The sequence below is a fragment of the Antrostomus carolinensis genome, unplaced genomic scaffold (assembly GCF_000700745.2).
Source record: "Antrostomus carolinensis isolate BGI_N321 unplaced genomic scaffold, ASM70074v2 scaffold24040, whole genome shotgun sequence".
NCBI classification, from domain to species: Eukaryota; Metazoa; Chordata; class Aves; order Caprimulgiformes; family Caprimulgidae; genus Antrostomus; species Antrostomus carolinensis.
This window is the reverse complement of record NW_010289423.1, coordinates 29,161-39,408: the sequence shown is the minus strand read 5'-3', so window position 1 is coordinate 39,408 and position 10,248 is coordinate 29,161.

Below are 10,248 nucleotides of genomic sequence, written 5' to 3'. Positions count from 1 at the left end.
TAAAATAATTAGATATTTTTAATTGGGGAAAAGAGTTTTACATTTTTATCTTCAACAGGTATTCACATCCTGAAATATTCTATTTTTCATTTTCCTACTGTTGTGCATTAATATGTGGTTGTAAAAGTTTGGAACTAGTTGTGTATTTCCTTCTTTAAAAGATTCACTTCTTTTACAGATACCATCTGAGACTGTTTAAAATTCCTTTATTGGAAGATGGGTGTCAGTTTAACTGTTTTGGTGCAAACCAGCTTATCTGATGTTACTTTGAGGAAAATTATGTGAGAAGAACACAGTACCATGTAGAGAGGAAAAAAATTAAACTGTGGATATGTTGTAAAACTTACTGTGAATATCACCAAAGGACATGAACTGAAATTGCATCTCATGCTGCGGAGTGTCTGGTGTGTATGTGTGCACAGTATGAATGGAAGTCTGTGATCTGAGTACTTTACTGTTTGGAATTGTTTCATAGACAACTGGAGGAAGGAAGTTCTATTATCCCATTTTACAGATGAGAAGCTAATGCACAAAAGGTATTAGATGACTTCCTCGAAGTTGTAGGTATAGGGTATGGATAAAGCAGGAAATTAATCTGTGCTTCCCAAGCCTCTGAGCAAGGAGAAATCACAAAATGATTCTTCCATTCAAGCTACAGTGCAAAAGGTGTTGGTGTGTTTTTTGTTTGTTTTTAAATGGTCAGTGCCTCATGTCTAAGGCATTACACAGAGAATTAGATGAGAAGTGAGTTTGAGAATTTTTGTTTGTTTTAAGACTTTTGAATGGTCACCATCCTCCGTATGGATACGTGCAACACCACAGGAACATGCTGCTCTGTGAGTGGACATTATAAAATATGCCATGGCGGTGTAATCGGTTACAGCCTCTTGCATACTGACACCGAGCCTAGCTTGACCTTTCAGGTGTTACTGCAGTAGAAATGCTATGGAAGAAAATAAACCTTCGCTGATTTTTTTTTTTTTCCCCTTGACCAGCTTACATGTTTGATGTAGTATTCAAAAATTATTTTTAATTCCTGGCAATTTTAGTGTGAGGTAGGTGAAATTACAGTTTAGGATACCCTCTCTTCGGGTTCCTTTCACTTGTAAGGACTTAGTGTGGAATGAGCCTGGATCTTATTGGTGCTGCTTCTGTGGAAACTGGAGGAATTTCTTTAGAGCAGCACAGCAATGGTATTTTTCCTGAGGCTAAATGCACTTTGTACCATTCCTGCATCTTGTCAGTAGATGCCATGAGAGAGTGGACCCATATGCCAAGCCTGCATTTGTACATCAAGCATTTGAGTTTAGGGTTCCTGTTATTTTTCTCAAAGTGTGATTTTGTATTACTTATTTGTGAGTTATGTAAATTTATAATTTAAAAGAAAGTTGCTTTGACAGAAAAATTAAGTGATATAAAGATATAGATTTTCTTCACTATATTTTGTTTTTTAATTGGATAATCCAATTTTAATCAATAATATAAGAACAAAAAGTGCTCCAAGGTTCTAGGAAGTGGGTAAGAGTCCTTAATGAAGAAGGTTTAGAATGACAATATTGCAAGACCTTAAATAGTTAAGCAAATGGCACCAATGAAATAGTTTAAAGACCAAGCAGGTTGTCATATGGGTTGTGGCAGTGTTTTAGCAGATACCATATTTCATGGCAACTAGAGTATTAATTAGTCTGAAAATGGCAGTTATGACCTAGCCAGGTACTGTATGGGTAGAATGTGTAACCTTTGCTTTGGCCTACTTTCAAAAGCACTTAACATTAAATATGTAGGAAAAATGCATCTCTTAAACTGTTCTACTTGTTCAAGTGTATTATAAAGTGTGATATCCATGGGGTGTGACTTTTATTAGTGGAAACTGAATGCAGTCAGACTGAGGTTTCAATACCATTTCAAACACTAAATCTCTATTTTTAAAATTGTATTTAAGTTCCCTTTTTTAGTAGTTAAAAACCTTATGGGACTTGATAGCACATAATGCCTAAAGACTTTGCCAGTACAGATATATTTAAAACACACACATTTCCTTGATTTTTTTTTTTCCAACAGTAAGATTTAGCAATACTTAATGCTTTTAAAATCAAAGTACTGAAGAGAGGAGAGCACACAGGAATATTTGAATGTGTTCTGTCTTCTCTTAACCTGTTTTTTTCATTGTGAAAAGCCTCAACAGTCTCAGTGGCAGAAGCTATTCTGTGTAAAGAGGTGGTTGAATGGCACAATTTGAGACAGAATTACGGATTTGCAGAGTGTGAAAATCAAAACTCTAGGAGAAGTCAGCCTTGATGAGCAGATTAATTATGAGGAAAACTTTATTCCAAACTTGCACTTCATTTTGAGAATATCTCCTCAGAAAGCTGTATTTTGTATGGTTTCATTGTGTTGTGTTCAAATTCCTGGCATTGATCATCATTTTGGCGGAGATTTTCCTACTTAAATGTCTGTAAGTGGGGAAGCTCCAGTTTGCTTGTAGAGAGGGGCCAATATAGCTACAATATTTGAGAACTATTTCTTACAAGTATCCTTCAGGTGGCCCAGAAGTGTTTGTGCAGCTTTGTGTATATTCCTGACACATTCTAAATGGAGGTTTTTTGGCTGCATACATGATGGCTGTATCCATAGAGGATAACCAGGAGCGTATAAATTCTCTGGCAGCTGAAGCTTTAAATCTGCAGCCACCAAATGTATCTGACTGTGTCTCTCAAGTTCAACCATGTGGATCATCAGTATGTAGTAAGCACTGGACTTTCTAATCCTCACTGCTGACTGTGTTACTGCTTAAGCTGTGGGAGTAATTTTTATCTTCTCTGTGGACCACGACTAGACAGAGGCTTTAAGAAGAAATTTGTTTGCTAAAAGCACATAGTTTAGCACTAAAAATCACATGTTTGCGTGCTTGTCTTGGGGAGATGGGAGTAACAATGTGCAGCAGTGAAGGAACCAAAGCCCATACCTTTAACATGGTTAGAAGGAAGGGCAGTGTAGCTGAGACTTGTTTCTAACTGCAGGAAGCCAGCTTATGCAGCTTGTCCATTAACTTTGTGAATGGAAGAAAGAGAGAAATTCTTGATTGCTTCCTAGGGGAGGATTTACAGAGAAAGGTAACTTATTTTATTAACATAATTGATGTGCGAGAACTTTTACTTGTAAGCAAGAAGTATTTTTAGTCATTGTGTTTGACATAGTGGTCCCTCATTTTTTGCTGGTTTTAGGTTTTTTTCCCGTCTACATTAAAAAAGTGTGATATAGTCGTTATGCCAGTTTGTTCTGAAGCTATAGTAATCTGCCCCTCGCTTTTGATGCGGGGATTGTATAACATGGCTGTATATGGAATAAATGTGGTGCTTCTTGGTATGTTGTTATTCTTATGCCCCTCGTGATATTGAAGTAAATGCCAAAGGTACCTTTGCATTGCTACTGAGTAGATGCCTATCACATTTAAAGTCCTAGCTTCTCATTGCCTGAGCCTTTTTAAGTTATATAGCTCACAAAGATGGTAACTTTGGGAAGGGATGCCTGTATAATTTTAAATAAATACTTCATCTCTTGCAAAAACAAGTTCAATGTCAAGTATTAAAAATACTGTTGGGGGAACGGTTAAAGATTCTTTAAAGCTGGAACATGAGATTTTTGGCAAGCAAAGAATTGATTGTTCCTGGAATTGAACCATACTGCTTACAAATTCTCAGTTTTAAAATCTTATGGATGAGTACAGTTGTGTGTTTCTAAATCCCCAAGAATAGGTTTTTATGTCCAAAATAATTGCATTACTTCAAAGGGAGGGATTAAGATGGAACAATCCCAAATCCTATCTACTTTAAAAGTTTTATGAGTTCTGTGGCACTCTAATCAGTAAAGTGAAGTTATTGCTAAATTAAGTTACCTCCATATCCTCTAGAACCAAAACTGCGGTCTGTTTATAAGTTGGTCCTACAAAACCAATGTGCATTAGTTTTCTTTCCAGTCATGAACTCCTATGTGTATGTAATACTTTCCTTAGTTGTGCTTGTATGTTTCATCCATGTAAGTAAGAATTAAAATTAAGTTGCTAAGAATATGCATTTTGAATTTTCTAACAGCAAAGCTCTTAAAGAATTTCAGTGACTTTCCATCAAATAATATAGGAGAAGGATTAGGACTGGGGAAGGACATAGTGTGAACACACACACACAAAAATAGATGTGCTATGTCAAATTTTTCACATTCCAGACTTTGTGATGTTCTGCTTTAAAGATTTTCTTGCAAGCAGCTGTTCTTACAATTTTCAGAACTTACAAACTGGATAAACTCACCGTGTACTACAAATGGAGTATCTCCAGTCTGCTTGCTCTAAGTTTGTTTGCGATGAAAACCTCCAACAATGCAGTAAATTTCAGATTTGAATTTTTTAGATATAACAGTTATGAATAAAGCAATTAATCCACATTTGATGACAGTTTCCCTCAGAGTTACTATAACTTTTTGTGTGCACTCTGGCATTAGATTGAGAAGCAAAGAGCAAAAAAAACCCACCCTGAAATAGTCATAATTGTGAATTGTGTTCTAGCTGAAGCTTAAGACTGAACCTACATAGTGAATCCTGGTTAGTTTTACAGATTTTCTGTTTCTTTGGATGAAAGCTGGGAGCAAATAAAGAGGTCGTTCTAGGAGTTTCCAATTTGAAAAGTAGGAACCTGGCAGCAGAATGTTATTAGTGAACCATTTATGATTTTGGAAATTACTTCCTTTAGTTGTTCTCCAGATGCCACTGCATATGCTCAGCTTTAAAGGAAAAAACTTTCTTTTTGGATCTAGCTGGCTTAGAAGCACTTACTGATTTAGGAGAAGCGGCAAACCCTTGTGTGCATAAAATCTTGAAAGATACAATTAGTCCACTTGCTTTGTAGCTCTGAAGTAGTATTCTGCTTCACTTTCCTTTATTCTCCTGATATTCTTTCCTCTGAAAGCTACATCATTTCTTAACGTGGTAAGCAAAATGAATGAATGAACATATCCATCTATTTTATATACATATTAATATAAATAATATCTACCCATTGTTAGCTCATGCTTCTCAGTCATCTTGTGAAATGTTTTCTTGATTGTATTCTAACTCCCTTTGAACATTTTTGGGAGAGAAACACTGTGCCTCTCAGCTTATGGCTCTGCATGTTTGCACATTAAGTGGAGAGTCAATTAAATGAATGAAAATATATTGTTTAATTGTTTCCTAGCCAGGTTAGTTTAGAAGTGCTTGAGCATAAGCTAAAATTCAGTGCTTATGCAATTGTTCCTCTGAGTGTGAGGGAACCCTGCAGGCTTATGGAGGTTCTGGATAACTTCCCACCATAAGAAGAAATGTATTCTTTAATTTGAGTGGAATAATTAGCTAGCTTTTGTTTGTTTTAAAGTATGCTGTGTTGTAGGTTAAGCAGTAAGCAGGCATAGGAGGCTTAATTAATTTCTCCTCCTCATCTCTCCTCAGATGTGAGTTATTCTATGTATTTGTTGTTTATAGCACAAGTCAGTGTTTTTTGAACTAATTTGTCGGTGTCCCTCTAAAAACAACTTTACCATTTGTACCCCTCATCCTTCCCAGTCACAGTCACCATTTGTGCACCTGTCTTGCCAGTTGCTTTTTCTCCCCCTCCCCTTCCCAAACACCTTGTCTTTTCTCCCAGCTCTCCTGCCAGGGGTCATGTCCCACAGTTAAGGGAACGTTGGTTTAACTACAGACTTTTGGCTTTTGTCCAAATATCCTTAGACTAGCACATTTCAGTAATGTTTGTGGGAAATGTGCATTATTTGAAAATATTTCTCAATGTTGTTTTTTTGGGGGGCTTTTTTATTTGTTTTTTGTTGTTTTTTTTTAAGAAGGCTTTTAATTTACTAAACATTATTCACACAACAAAGTTGGAAAAAATTAAGTGTGACAGGGCAAACTGTAGAAAACTCCTTAGGCAAACTTGCAAATTGTATGAGAGAAATAAGAGCTGGTACCCTTTTTCTGCCATGCTTTGCTGCATTGAATTCCTGGGCTTGACTCAGAGATTTAAGATTTTCACGGTAGGCAGTGAACAGTATAGATTAAACTTGCTTCTATTGTTGTTAAATTGTGGCTTTAAGAATTGCCTTTTCCTTAACGTAAACCAGTCGACATACATTCAGTGAACAGCTGCGTGGAGCCATGCTGCATCCTGGAGAGCCATGCTGTAAATACTTAGGTAGTATTTCTTCCTTACAGTGATTTCTTACCTCTCTGTCAGACTGACTGACGGGTAAGGTAACATTCCACATTGCCTTTTTTAAACAGAAACTGAAATAGCCTGGAATTAGGCATAATGAAAAGGCATTTCTGCTGTATTTTTTAATGGGTTTTGTTTCCTTTTAAAAAATCTTTTTGTTTTTGGTTTTTTTTAAGATAGAGTACACTGCAATTAGTGATCTTCAATCAGCATGTTTCACCCCAAAAATCCAAGAAGACCCCCATGCAGCTGGCTGATGTATGAGTACACGTGCGTAGGTTTAGGAACCACCTCATCCTCTGACAGGATTTAAGTCAGCAGCTGTTGAGTTCAATAGTCTTTCATGATAGGAGGAACTTGAGAAAATCATGTCTAGTTGAAATGGCAGAAGAATTCGTTCAGACAGAATGTAATTACCTGTGTGGGAAGTCAACCATAAAACCATGGATAATGTCGTGATTTTGTGAAAAATGAGATATTTAATGATCACAAAAAGTCAGGTCAGTTCTTACACAAATGAAGTATGAGTTCCTTATGTTTGATTTAGGAAAATAAGTATTACATGTTGCTTTTAAAAGAAAGTTTAATTTCTGAGATTTTTCTGTAAAGGATGCCTTCTATACAGTCCTGATTTTGTATTTTTTACTTCTTAGAGGATTTTGACAGTTGATTAAGTTAGCACATTTTTTTAAAAGGCTAGTATGGGTGCTTCATAATGTTTGTTCCAAGTCACAGGACATAAATTGGGGTAAAAAGCTGTGTTCTGGGAGATGGAGAAGGAATATGCTAAATGTGAATGTGCCTGACAGTTTTAGACAAAGGAGGAAGGTGTATTGTGCCTGCCTCAGGTCACCAGGCATCTACGCCCTGGAAGGCTGAGCTTTGCTGAGAAAATCAAAGCATTAAGTATGTTCACATGAAACAAGGGTTCTTGCAGTTCAGAGGAGGGGCCTAATTGATCTACCAGACAACCTAATACTCTGTCTGAAAGGGACAATTGTATAAAAGTAATGTGCTAACACCTGGAGATCCACCATTGTATATTCACAAGTAACATGGAAGAAAAATTAGGATCCTTGAATCTGACAAGCTGTTCTGGACAAGGATGTGTTAGGGAAGAACCAGCCAACCAGCTTGTATAACAAGAGGGTAATCAGGAGTTAGATGCGTCGTGAAGCTCCTTCATGCCCAAAAATGATGGGTTTTTCTCCCCCAATACATAGTTTCTAATGAAGTAAAAACTGCACTTTACCTTTCGTATCTCAGGACAGATCCAAGCTGTGATGCTATGACAATGCATTCAGCTCCTCTGCAGCTCAGCTTGTGTGCAGTGGCTCTGAAGATGGAGCAGTGAAACAGTAAATAACTGATAACAAAGAACCAACCCAAATCTGGTCATTTCTTATAAATCATTACGTTTCATACATAAGAAGAAACAGCAAAGATGCCAACTTATTAAAAGAAGTTAAAAAAAGAATGTTTTGAGGAATCTAAGTCCCTGTTTCAAATATGAAGTAGGCACAGAGAAGCCTATTGCTCCTTGAATTCACTTTTAAAAAAATCTACTTTGCCAGTGTCACTATGATGTTTTTTTAAATATTATTCCCATAGTTTTTGCATGCATTGCAGGAACATATAAAAATAAAGGGAAATCTGAACAAAATTTATGGTTGGAATTGTCAGTTACGCCCAGGATACAGTACTAAGTACAAACCCATCTACCCTAGGTTTAGAATTCATTCTGCAGTCATTAGAGTACACACAAGTTATACAGCAAACTTAGCATGGATTATGTATTTTGTTATGTTCTGTTGGAAGCAATCCAAAATGCAGGCATAAAAATAGTACAGATAATTCATCTTTTTACTGATGACTGTAGAAATAGAAAATATTTTACCTTAGTAGCAAGCATCAAGAAGGCTTTAAAATGAAAAGAACAGATGTCAAATACAACGATTTTAGTTTACTGAGCAATGAGTGTGATAAACAATGTTTATTCATCTTGATGTTAGAGTTCAAAAACAATTGTCCCTTCAGTTTGCCTCATGGGAGCATGAAATTAGGACCATGTGTGCATTGATTAACAACATATGAAAGATGAATCGTGATTACTGTTTTGGTCTGGTGCACAAGGCTGTGCTTGAGGGGTAGTGATTTCCTACCTCCTTTACCAGATCTCTGTAATTAGTTCTAGCACCTATCTTTGTTTCCTACTATTGATGTTGAAGTGGCTGCGTGACAGTGCCTATTCTCACACATAAATTGCCTTTATTCAATGAAAGAGGGTGTGCTCAAGGAAAGTTGAATGTCAGAGTGTATTTCAATATTATTTATAAAAATGGGTATTCATAGGACAATTCTGAAATCACCAGTGCTGATTCTGGCAGAAATTGTTAAATACAAAAAATAGATGTTACTTTCAAATAAGAAACACTGTATGTTCTAGATTAAAAGGAAGAGAGAAAAGTTCAACAAAAAGTTCTGTTGTATTTAATTTATGCCTCTGATGGCAGGCTTTAGTTAAATTTAACTTTTCTTGGAGGCACAATTAGTTCCTGTGGTTAAGATTTCATTTAAGCTTTATTTCTGAAAATGTAGTCCTAACTTTGTTTCTGTCTGGCATAGTAATGGGTAGAAAGAGTTGCTCTAAGTTAATTAATGTTACCATAAATGAAGGGTAGGTATTAGAAAAATATAAACAAAAAAAATACAGGTTAACTTCATATAATAGGCTTTGACTTTTATTAAGACTTGTGCTCTTTCATGTTGAAAGATGAATATTTAAATAAAATGAAATGCTTGCACATGCCTTGAACATCCAAATGAGACATTCGTATTTCAGGAGATGATGTGTATTAGTGTTATTCAGAACTGTGCTGATTTAAGATATATTGGGATCTTAACTGTCCAAGCTGTTCACGTGGATTGAGGAACAGATCCAACATAGATCTCTGATTTTGACGTATGTGATGTGTGAGGGAAATTCTTTCTGGCTTGCTTGCCCATTATAGATGCAGGATTTGGATCTTAGCTTATCATGCTTTCTGTGTGCTTTGAGCTCACATAATGTGAGATTTAATGTTGTTTTCTGTAATACCCCTCCACCCCCACTTTTCGAAAAACAAGATTATTTGTAATTTAATCTGTGTGCATTTCAACTCTGATTATCTCTTTAAAGATCAGTGGTCTGTAGTTCTTCATAAAAGGTGTTTTGGCTATTTTCTTTCCTACATGTACTTCCTCAGTCAGTGTGTGCATAGAAGTATGTGGACCAAAGAGATGTTGTAGACAAAGCTCCAGGCAATGCTGACTTGCTTTCTAGTAAAGTTCAGAATAAATTAAAAGCTGCATGTAAATTCAACAAATGCTAGTGGTTAATTAACTAAGAATGTAGAGCCCTAAGGCTATAGCATTAGTATTTATAGTTTTAAAGTAAGATACTCTAAACAAGTTGCCTTAGCTATAAGCCATTTAAATAGCACAGTTACTTTATGGCTTAAAAGCAACGGAATGCTTCCTGGAAGAATGTATTTTTAAACTCACAGCAGTAAGTACTTGGAGGCTGAATACCAAAGTTTAGCACAATTAAATTGTCTGACTAGCTTAAATGTTTTAACCTATAAGGCATATGACAATTATCTAGTTCAACACTTTAAGGTGACCCTAATTCTCTCACAAATTACTGCAGCCTTTTTTCACTTTTTCTACACTTGGGAGCCAGTTTTTACAACCAGTAAGTCTCATGTGCTGTTTAAGTCCAGCAGAGTCTGGCTTATGGTGTATTGATTTATACTTCTACTGTTACGTATTTTGTGATGTCACCATAGTTTCAGTACAAATGCAATTAAAGGTGCTGTGAAAATCGCTGCTATATTATATTTTTTTAAATATAGGATATAAAAGATCTTGTCTAATGAATTAAAATACTTGCATTAATCTTCTGTGGAATTTGGTGAAATTTGTATTTCTCTCTCAAAACTTTAGCTGTAGGACACAAAAGGAAGACAGGTAA